The sequence below is a fragment of the Rutidosis leptorrhynchoides genome, chromosome 8, assembly GCF_046630445.1.
Source record: "Rutidosis leptorrhynchoides isolate AG116_Rl617_1_P2 chromosome 8, CSIRO_AGI_Rlap_v1, whole genome shotgun sequence".
NCBI classification, from domain to species: Eukaryota; Viridiplantae; Streptophyta; class Magnoliopsida; order Asterales; family Asteraceae; genus Rutidosis; species Rutidosis leptorrhynchoides.
Genome location: NC_092340.1, coordinates 54,527,783 through 54,537,338, shown reverse-complemented (window position 1 = coordinate 54,537,338; position 9,556 = coordinate 54,527,783). Strand labels below are relative to the sequence as shown.

The 9,556-nt window shown below is 38.0% G+C and overlaps 1 long non-coding RNA gene across 5 annotated transcripts; it reads left to right on the top strand.

The window, feature by feature from the left end:
* The first annotated feature begins 5,702 nt into the window (after nucleotides 1-5,702).
* On the top strand, nucleotides 5,703-9,149 carry LOC139862168 (uncharacterized). 5 transcript variants are annotated; one of them, XR_011764072.1, is made up of 6 exons: nucleotides 5,703-5,901; nucleotides 6,355-6,502; nucleotides 7,684-7,750; nucleotides 7,838-7,924; nucleotides 8,234-8,331; nucleotides 8,417-9,149. It is a non-coding gene; the product is annotated as an uncharacterized lncRNA (long non-coding RNA). The 5 variants fall into 5 exon arrangements; XR_011764074.1 differs by having other exon boundaries at nucleotides 6,355-7,750; nucleotides 8,417-8,686; nucleotides 8,915-9,149; XR_011764073.1 differs by having other exon boundaries at nucleotides 6,355-7,750; nucleotides 8,417-8,712; nucleotides 8,915-9,149.
* Nucleotides 9,150-9,556: the final 407 nt, after the last annotated feature.

The following is a 9,556-nucleotide window of genomic DNA, read 5'->3' as shown; positions in this document are numbered from 1 at the left end:
GCTCAAACCTTAGTTATGTGCTAGTTTTACATATATTAATGTTCGGTTAAAAGCGTTTTGGCTAAATGTGTCGGGAAGTCGCTCATCTTTTTCGCATTAAAGGCAACCGGCAACAGCCAGCTTTTGCGCGGCGCGCAAGCCGGGGCGCGCGGCGCGCAAACAGTCTGCCAGCAAAAAAATTTTTTAGCTAAAATTTAACGAGGTTTAGTCGGTGGTTGGTTTGGGTTGTTACAAGTGGTATCAGAGCATGGTCTAAGGGATTTAGGTGACTTGAGATAGGCGCCTAGACTTAGACTTTTGTGTGTGCATTGTGCGGGACTTGTAGGACTTTGGGTCAAACCGGGACTTGGTTAGCACATAGATTTATATGAACTAATCATGCGTTATTTGTTTGTGTTGTGTAGCGATCATCAAGCGAAATGGACGTTGTACTAGCGAGTTAACGCGACGTGCTCGCGTAGTAATGATTAGCTACCCTTACTACGGGTGCAAATCGTGTCAAACAAGCGATGTACGACGATTGTTAAGCAAGATGGGGTAGTGTGGCATGTGTATATATATATGTATATATATACATACGTGTTATATCTTTTCGTTTCATTGGTTAATCTATTTTGTTTCTTAAGAATGAAGATGGAAGATGAATACGGAACGGAAGGGTCTACTAATGAAAAGAAGAACGAATTAGCGGTAATGGTTGAAGCCGCGATTGAACAATGTGTCTCGGGTGTCGCCAACGGAGTTGGCCAAGTAGTCAAAGAGTCAATCGAAGGACGGGTAACCGAAATGGTCCGAGACCAAGTGACGAAGGTCGTAAGGGAAGAGTTTGAGAAGAGGTTTCCTAAACCTCGAGGTAGGGGTGACGAAGAAGTACATGCAAGGCTAGAGCCACATGGTACTTCGGGTAAAAGGAAAAGAGGTACGCCTGAAGGCGTAGAGTATGTGAAAAATAAGAACAAGGGAAGTTACACATCTAGATGTTTCAATTGTGGTGTTAGGGGCCACAAGATATGGGAGTGCACGTTGCCAAGAAACGAAAACAGAATGTGCTACCATTGCCATAAAGAGGGACACCGAAGGTCGGAGTGTCCCGAGTTGCTCAATGATCAAGGTAGAAGTGTAAATGAGGCGTCTAGTAGCATGAGGAAGGTAGTAACGGGCTCCGGTGGGTCTAAGTGTTACAATTATGGGCAACGGGGACATAAGTCTCGCGATTGTCCGTCGGGCAAAACTGTATGTTTTTATTGTTGGAAGGAAGGGCACCAAAGGTCTGAGTGTCCCGATTTAGCTAGTAATCAGACTAGGAGGTTTGGAGGTTGGGTGCTTACGTGTTTTAAGTGTGGAGGACGAGGCCATTTGGCACGGGATTGTACGGGTACACCTTTGAGCACGATCAAGTGCTTTGCTTGCCAGAAGGAGGGACATCGAAAGTCAGAGTGTTCGGAAGCGTTTGCCGATCGGGTTAAGAGGTTAGAGCGCGAGTATTCGATGGGTGGGGAAGCACCGAGCGATGTTGTTTCAGGTACCTTCACTTCTCGATGCAAATATGCCTTACTATTATTGATGTTGTGTGCCAATGTATTCGGTTATGAAATTGAGACCTAAATCTCATTACCAAACCTAATAAGTTTTAAGCGAACGTATATTTTAACCGTACCCTTACGGGCGCGGGGCTAGTGATAAGATGACAGCGCACTAGGGTAGCGTTTGAGTCATTGACTCATGTGAATGCGACTTGAGGGGCGAATGCATTAGTGTAAATACGTGGTATTGTTACGGGTAGCATTCCTAACGGAATTACCCTACGTTGGAGTTGGGATCGTCGACCGCAGGGCGTAAGACTTGGTGCAACCACGCATTCCTTAATGTTTGGGAAATGTTTTCTACTAAGCCATGGAGACGGGCTTTGGTTTTGGATGTTAGGGCGTGTTCGTCTTCGTGTGGAAAATTTATGAGCTATAGCAATGGGATTATTGCAAGTGCAAGGTTGTGTATATCGTGGTAAACTCTACGTTTAAAGAGTTTAAGGTTAGGTTAAATTCCTTCGTATGCTCGGGGTTGGAGCAAGGTTTTGGTGACGTGCGTATTAAGAGATGCAAGACGGGAGAACCTCGTCTCTCTTATAGGAATTACGATAATGCGATTTGGTGAATTAGTTGTTAGGTTAGTGGTCACTCTTTCTGCGAACGCGAATATGTGTTTATCGTCGGGATTTATTGTTAAGGATGAATTCGCGAGAATTCGAGAACTATGACCAATGAGGACATCGATGGTGTATGTGGATAAGTGGACCTCCCACGGGATGCTATTATTCCACGATGTGGTTACGGAACAGAGTCCTAAGTGGGGGAGTTATACTCTCGCACGAAGGTGCTCTATTGTAATGTTATTTTGGATGACGTTCGTATGGATACGAAGCTAGTGTTGAGACCTACATTGGTCGACGGTGGCAAAAGTACAATTTGGAATAAATTGTGCTTATGGTTTTGGGTTCAAATTACCACCAAGGTGGTAATGTGGAAAATCTCCTTGGGAGATAATTGATGTATTCGACGAGTAAGGTAAGGTCCCTCGGTTAAGGGATGTGCGTACCGGATTCTCTTCTAGGGGATTATTGTTGCGCCTATGCGCAATATGGGTTGTTTTTGGCTCGATTGTGTTAGCCGTTTGGTTACCTTGGAAATGGCATAATGGGACTTTGAGAAAGGGGCACGATGCCTCATTATCGTATACTTTGAGTGATAGTTACACAATGGCCATTATTGTGTACTACGAGGTGGTTACATGTAGATGTTTATTTGGGGTTATCTCTAGGTTGACCGCGTTTGACTAGTAATAGGTGATGAGTAATATCCGGGAGGATTAGCTCTTCGTTAACCACTCTTGGTTGTGGTTGGTGGTGAGCGGTTTTCGGAAAGAACCGTTACTCGTAGGTTTATGATGTTAATTGCCCGTGTAAATTGTACACTTAGCCGTTTTGTGCACGTGGTGGTAAGTAATAGTAGTTTTCGACATTAACGGTTTTTGGTCGCTTGCTTACGATTTTACGATAGATGTGTACTAGTCGTGGTTGCGCGCTACTAAGAATGTTGAGTAATAAGTGTTATCCGTAAGGATTTTCTTTTGTCCGGTCTTCATTCGTTTGGGTCGTTGACCTTGGGTTGAGATTTTGGTTGTTTTTAGCATTGTACTAGGTAAGAGTACGCTAAGGGTACGTGACGGTTGAGTTCGGTTGTTTTTGGCATTGGTATCTCGGTACGAGGTCGGTTGAGTTTTTTCTGAAGAAAGGGATTTTAATAAATCGCGAGTGACGAATCAAATTTTAGTGTTGACTCTTAGGGGAGGATTGCATAGAAGAGTGGAAAGGGTACGTGGCGTTCTCGCATATTCTGAATTATCGTTATAGACTTCGGAGGTTGTGTGTATTGCACGTTTCGAAACGCATGCAAATGAGTATTTAGTTTTTGGGTCAATCGGTGGGTTAATACGTATTGTGATGGAAATCGGATCGTAACATTGTTGAATACCATAGAGTGTGGTTCCGGGTGGTTAAGTGACGTGGATCACGAGGACGTGATCGATTCTAAGTGGGGGAGAGTTGTAAGACCCGTGTATTTTATTGTGAACATGTAATTATAAGTGATTCGGATGGTGGGGTTTCGTTACATAATTTAAAACGAGGAAAGAAGCTGATCTGGGCGGGTGCGCGCCGCGCGAAATCGAGCTGACAGCTCACCTCTTTTTATTTAATTTATGGCATGGGCATTTTGGTAAAATCACATGGAATCCGAACTAAAGGCCATAAGATCAGTTTGTGGAGTGTTATAGCTTCATTACCACCAACCTTATCTCCTTCCACCTAAACTTTAGAGAGAGAGAGATACTTAGTGAGAGAAAGCTTGAATCAAAGAAGAAGGAGTTCGTTTCGGGTTTAATCGCAAGCTTTAAAGTTGTTCATCTCGTCATTTGCTACATTTTGATAGTTGTGGTATGCCTTAACTTCCATTTCTTGTTTTGATTTTGTGTATGGGTTAGGGTTTGTGTTGAAGATGAACACTAAGACCCATTTCTAGGTAAATTGGGTGTTTTGGGTAAATTGGGTCATGTAGACTCAATAATGGGTTAGCTAGGGTTTTAAAAGTGTTAATTGATGTTAAGAAATCCTAATTGGCTAATAATTGGTTAGAACACTTGCTTGATGTATAAATGGGTGCTATTTGGGTATAGATGACCCAAAATGAGTGTATTGACTTTTATTAGGTCAAATGGGTCAAAATGGACCAATGTTGGTTAATGTTAGTGTTTTGTGTTAAAACCTAGCGATTTAATGGGTATGAAGGCCTTGAGTGCCAAGTGTTAGGGTTTTTGGTGAAAATGACCCAAATTAGGGTTAAGTGTCCAAATGGGTCAAGATGAACTAGGATGGTGTGTGTTATGAGATTAGGCCAAGTTGATTGATTAATTATATGCTTGTGAAATAGGTACGTTACCTTGGAATTCAAGCTTGGTTTAATAATCACCGAAGGTTTAAGGTGAGTGGAATAATTATGCGTGTACGTATATAATGTATTTATTTGTGTGTACGAATGTGGAATTGTCGCGGTGTTTAAGACACCACATTCTAGGTAACGAGTAGTATTGTCGCGGTGTTTAAGACACTACTCATAGTATGTTTGACGAGTGGTATTGTCGCGGTGTTTAAGACACTACTCATTGTTTAATTGACATGTGGTATTGTCGCGGTGTTTAAGACACCACATTGTCATGGGAGTGGAATTGTCGCGGTGTTTAAGACACCACTCATTGTATTGAATGAAGTGTGGATTCGTCGCGGTGTTTAAGACGCCACATTGTCGTAAGGGTGAGTTAGTCGCGGTGTTCAAGACATCACCCGGGGGATTAGTGATTACGCGGTGTGTAAGTAACACTAGTGGATGTTATGAACTCCAACGGTCTTGTAAGTACCGTTTCCCTTGTTCGAATTGGTTAACCAAGGTTGCGTGAATTATGTATTGAATGTAATTGATTATGAATCGTATGCTATTGTATTATTAGCTACTCGTGGATTTGCGGTTTATGGTATATGCATAATATTGTTGTATGATTGTCGAAATGTTAAACCGAGTATGATGTTGTGTAAGTGATGCAAGTAGGTAGATTATATATGTATATGTATAATTATTTTGCTCACTAAGCTTTGCTTACCCTCTCGTTGTTTACCTTTTTATAGGTTCGTGTGTGGATAAGGGTAAGGGCATTACCTTGGATTGAGTTTCCCGCTTTGATGATTAGGAAGCGCTTTTGGTTTATGGCTTGGAGTTTGACCGAGGCTTGGGTAGTTTAACCCCAAACACCATGCTCATTGTGTCGTTTGGCAATTAAACTTTTTGTGGTCGAAACTCTTATTTGTATTTTACACTTAGTGGTATTTTGGGCACGTGTGGGCCCCACTTTGTAAAACTCGCTCAAACCTTAGTTATGTGCTAGTTTTACATATATTAATGTTCGGTTAAAAGCGTTTTGGCTAAATGTGTCGGGAAGTCGCTCATCTTTTTCGCATTAAAGGCAACCGGCAACAGCCAGCTTTTGCGCGGCGCGCAAGCCGGGGCGCGCGGCGCGCAAACAGTCTGCCAGCAAAAAAATTTTTTAGCTAAAATTTAACGAGGTTTAGTCGGTGGTTGGTTTGGGTTGTTACAATGGAGATCATCGATTAAACGATTTGATCCATCAAAAATGAATATTGTATCGATGGACGAACTCGATTCAAAAGATTCATGTCTTTGATTCATCTACATCGATCAAATCTTCATCATCATTTACATACAAAAAATCAACATTTTACAACAATGGGGTGGATTTTAGATGAAATCGCACCAGTTTCATTCATCGATTTCGTGTCAGGTATGAATCGGTTTTTTTAAGTTCGTAAACCCAATGTTATTATATATTTATTATTGAGATTTAGTTTATAATTTTTGCTAATTGGAACGTAATAGAATGTAAGTTGTTGAATTAGGGTTTATATTTTGTTCAACTTATGTTAGTTGATTAATTAGTTAGGGTTTGATAATGGATTTCCCCAAAATGTGATTCCTATCAGTATACCACTATATCTTATGATTTTATTTTTATTTTTTTTGGTTTTTTCATCTTAGAAAAAGGTAATTAAAATGAATAACTATTACTGTATAAAATGAATTGACTTCTTTCTCTTTTTACAAGCTCCAACTGATTAACTGATAAAATTAATAACGAAAAGGTTATCATTTTGCGATTTTTAATCGGTCATGTGTAAGCATCATCTATATCTTTAACTTATCTATACGTACTAAAATACAAGGCTTTATATTATAGTAAGGGGATACATATGACGAGAAACAGGGACTCAAAAATCAATATGCTACAACGAGGAAACTGAATAAAAAGACAAATCTGATCCACAAGGACGAGAAGAAAAAAGTTTGTGCAAGTCTTGAAGAAAAAAGCTCACAAACAGTTTAAGGTATCAAAAAGCTAATTCCCTTTTAGTTTGTTTTTTTGCTTATGATCTGTTGGTTTAATTTCTGTGTATAAGTATTGACCTAAATGCGTGATTGATTATCTGGAGGAATCAGCTATGTATATCTTGAACATGTCACATTCAACTTAATATATTTTGATAAAAATGAAACGGGTCAATTGATATAAAAAGGTTGTAATGAGCCCAAAATGTACTTTCAAGAAATTTAACTTATTAATATATTTTGTTTTCCTTCATAATGTTGTTTTGCGAGGAGCTATCAAAACAAGCTTATTATCTATAACACAAATTCTGATAGAGAAAGAAAGTGGCCTATGTCATTTTTGGTTTATGTATTTTGAAAAGGCCTTTATGTCATAGTCGATATACCAATTTTTTTTTTTTTTTTTTTTTACTGTTTTGGGCTCATGTTGACATGAGCCGTTCTGAAGTCCACATTTATCCAGTTGCATAATTTGTATTTTTAGGATACTTCACAATTTTATTTAGCCATATTCAGATTAATTTAACAGGATCTAGAGTGTGAAATTGAACATTAGATGTGAAATTGAACAATAGCCAAATACCATGGTGAAATGGTGAACTCTGGTCAACTCTGTAAAACCATGGTGTACAAATGGAAAAAGAACATATTAACTCATGTACTTAGATTAGGTATACCATAGGAATACTGGACTAAACTATGATGAATTGTTCATTGTTAATGCTCTTTTCTTTTGGTGATCTTTTAGCTCAGCCACATAGGGGCTTCTGGTTCTAATAATATGATGTTCCACATTGACTCATGGTTTTGCAATCTGATGTTTCACTTCCTGCCAAGTTATTTGAATTGCATTTTGTTTGGCGTATATCTTATGTCAAACTTGAACATTGTACTGTTTATTATTGTTTGAATATGTCAAGAAAATGCTAGATAAAGTGTGGCATCTCTTACAATGAGTATGGAAAACGGGTAAATGGTTATGGTGGCATAAAGCAGTGTGGAAAAAGTGATGAACTTAAATCCAAATATATCAACCTTGAACTAATAGATTTACAATACATATTGTTTATTTTTTATGGCATTATATTTATTTTTTTTTACACACATTGATTCTTGCTTCTCCTTACTGATTTGCATTGATTCCCGCTTTTCAATACTGATTTGCGTTTATTTTTCTAAGTAAATATCATGCGAGATGGTTTAAAGATTGTGAGCACATTAGTCTTTGTGAACTGTCTCCTACTAAGGTACATTAATTTTTTTATTTTTGTTATTATCATTTTTTTTCAAATATAATGTATTGACTAAACAAATAATTCATTCTTAAAATACAGGTCGGCATTGACTTAACACTCGACCTTGATGCTCTCCTGGCACATAAGCGTGCATGTATTGCTTGCGGCAAAGATCCTAAGGTTTATGTGAGTTAATATCTTCATAACTTATCGTCTATGATAAGATGTTATTTAAGGGTTGTTTTACCAATCATTGATTGAGTTTGTGAATTACACTTTAAGTTGGCTTTTTCTCTCAAGTTACCCTTAAGTGTGGTATGACCCTGGTTTTTTCTTGGTAAAATAAATTTGTTGATCTACAATCTCTTATAATTTCTACTGTTTAAAAATTATTCACAATTTACAATTTTAAGTGTAAATTTTGTGGTCTAAAATAGTTTTTTTAAAAGTGAGGTAGTAGCCGAAACTTAATATATCAGTGGTGTAAACTGGCAGGGCTTGCATAAACTGTTCCATTTTTGCATTTGGAGGAGAATGGCATTAATCTCGATATTCATGTATTCAAAGTTCATTTTACACGGTATTTATAATGGGTAAGCTTTTAGGTGTATGGCCATTTTATTATCTAAATCTACATGATCTTTTTACTTAACAGTGTGATTCTTTTAAATACAGCAGATTTGGGCGAATGACGAACTAATGCAAAGCTTATTTGGCAAGGTACTCAATAGAAATCTCGACCCATTAAGAGATAAATCAAACGTGAACGGATCAACTTCTCACCTTGGCCCATTCCATTTTGTGTCTTATTGTAAATCTTTAGCTTCATATGAATTACAGACCAACTACTGGTGATATCGCTCCTGATGCTTACACACTCCTAGATGCGACAAATTCTGATCAAAAAGTTGTTATATGTTGCCACATTCACCGGTCATGATCATAAAGGTGGGCACTCGATTTACACTCTTGAGGTACATCATGGAGTACTTGGCATCTAATACAATCGTATTTGCGTTTTTAATTATTTGATATACAATAGTACGAGACATACAAATCAGTTTGTGGAAACTAACCATGTGTTATACATACATTCTGTATTTGTACGTGTCTTCAATACTAACGTTTTAGAATACTAAATTTTAAAACTGCCGTGCAACGCACGGGTTCTTACAGGGACTTGAAAGCTCTGTTGGCCTCACGCTCCAAAACGATGGCGTCTCGACGTCCTTCCGGGGATTTGTATGATATCAATGGACAAGTAATTGTGCGACATTGAATGTGAACTATTGATTGTTGCATTTTAATTGTATTCAATACTAAAGTTTACGATTCTAATGCTTTCGATACTAATATTATCAATAGTAAATGGTTTTTTTTTCATTGTAATTGTATTATACATTTGCTAAGTATAAATACTAACGTTATCGAAAATTAATTTATACAATTGTCATGCAACGCACGGACTTATATATATATATATATATATATATATAGGGGCAGGATCAATGGGGAAGTAACCAATCGGGGGGAAGCGGGGGAAGCAAAATTTTATTTTTTTTTTCGATTTTTTTGGAATTTTTTTTTTCCGGCATCAAGATCACACGAAAATATGAACATTTAGAAGAAACACTTCGTGATGAATGTTATTATTTAAGCGGGAAAATGATCGACAAAAATAACAATCAAGATAATATTGTTCGTGAAGAATATGAACGTTTTTTTTTTTCATGTTTTGTGAAGTAAAATTTAGCCCTATTTAGAGTTTAGGGTTTAGGGTTTAGGGTTTAGGGTTTGGCAGGAAAATTTTTAATATGA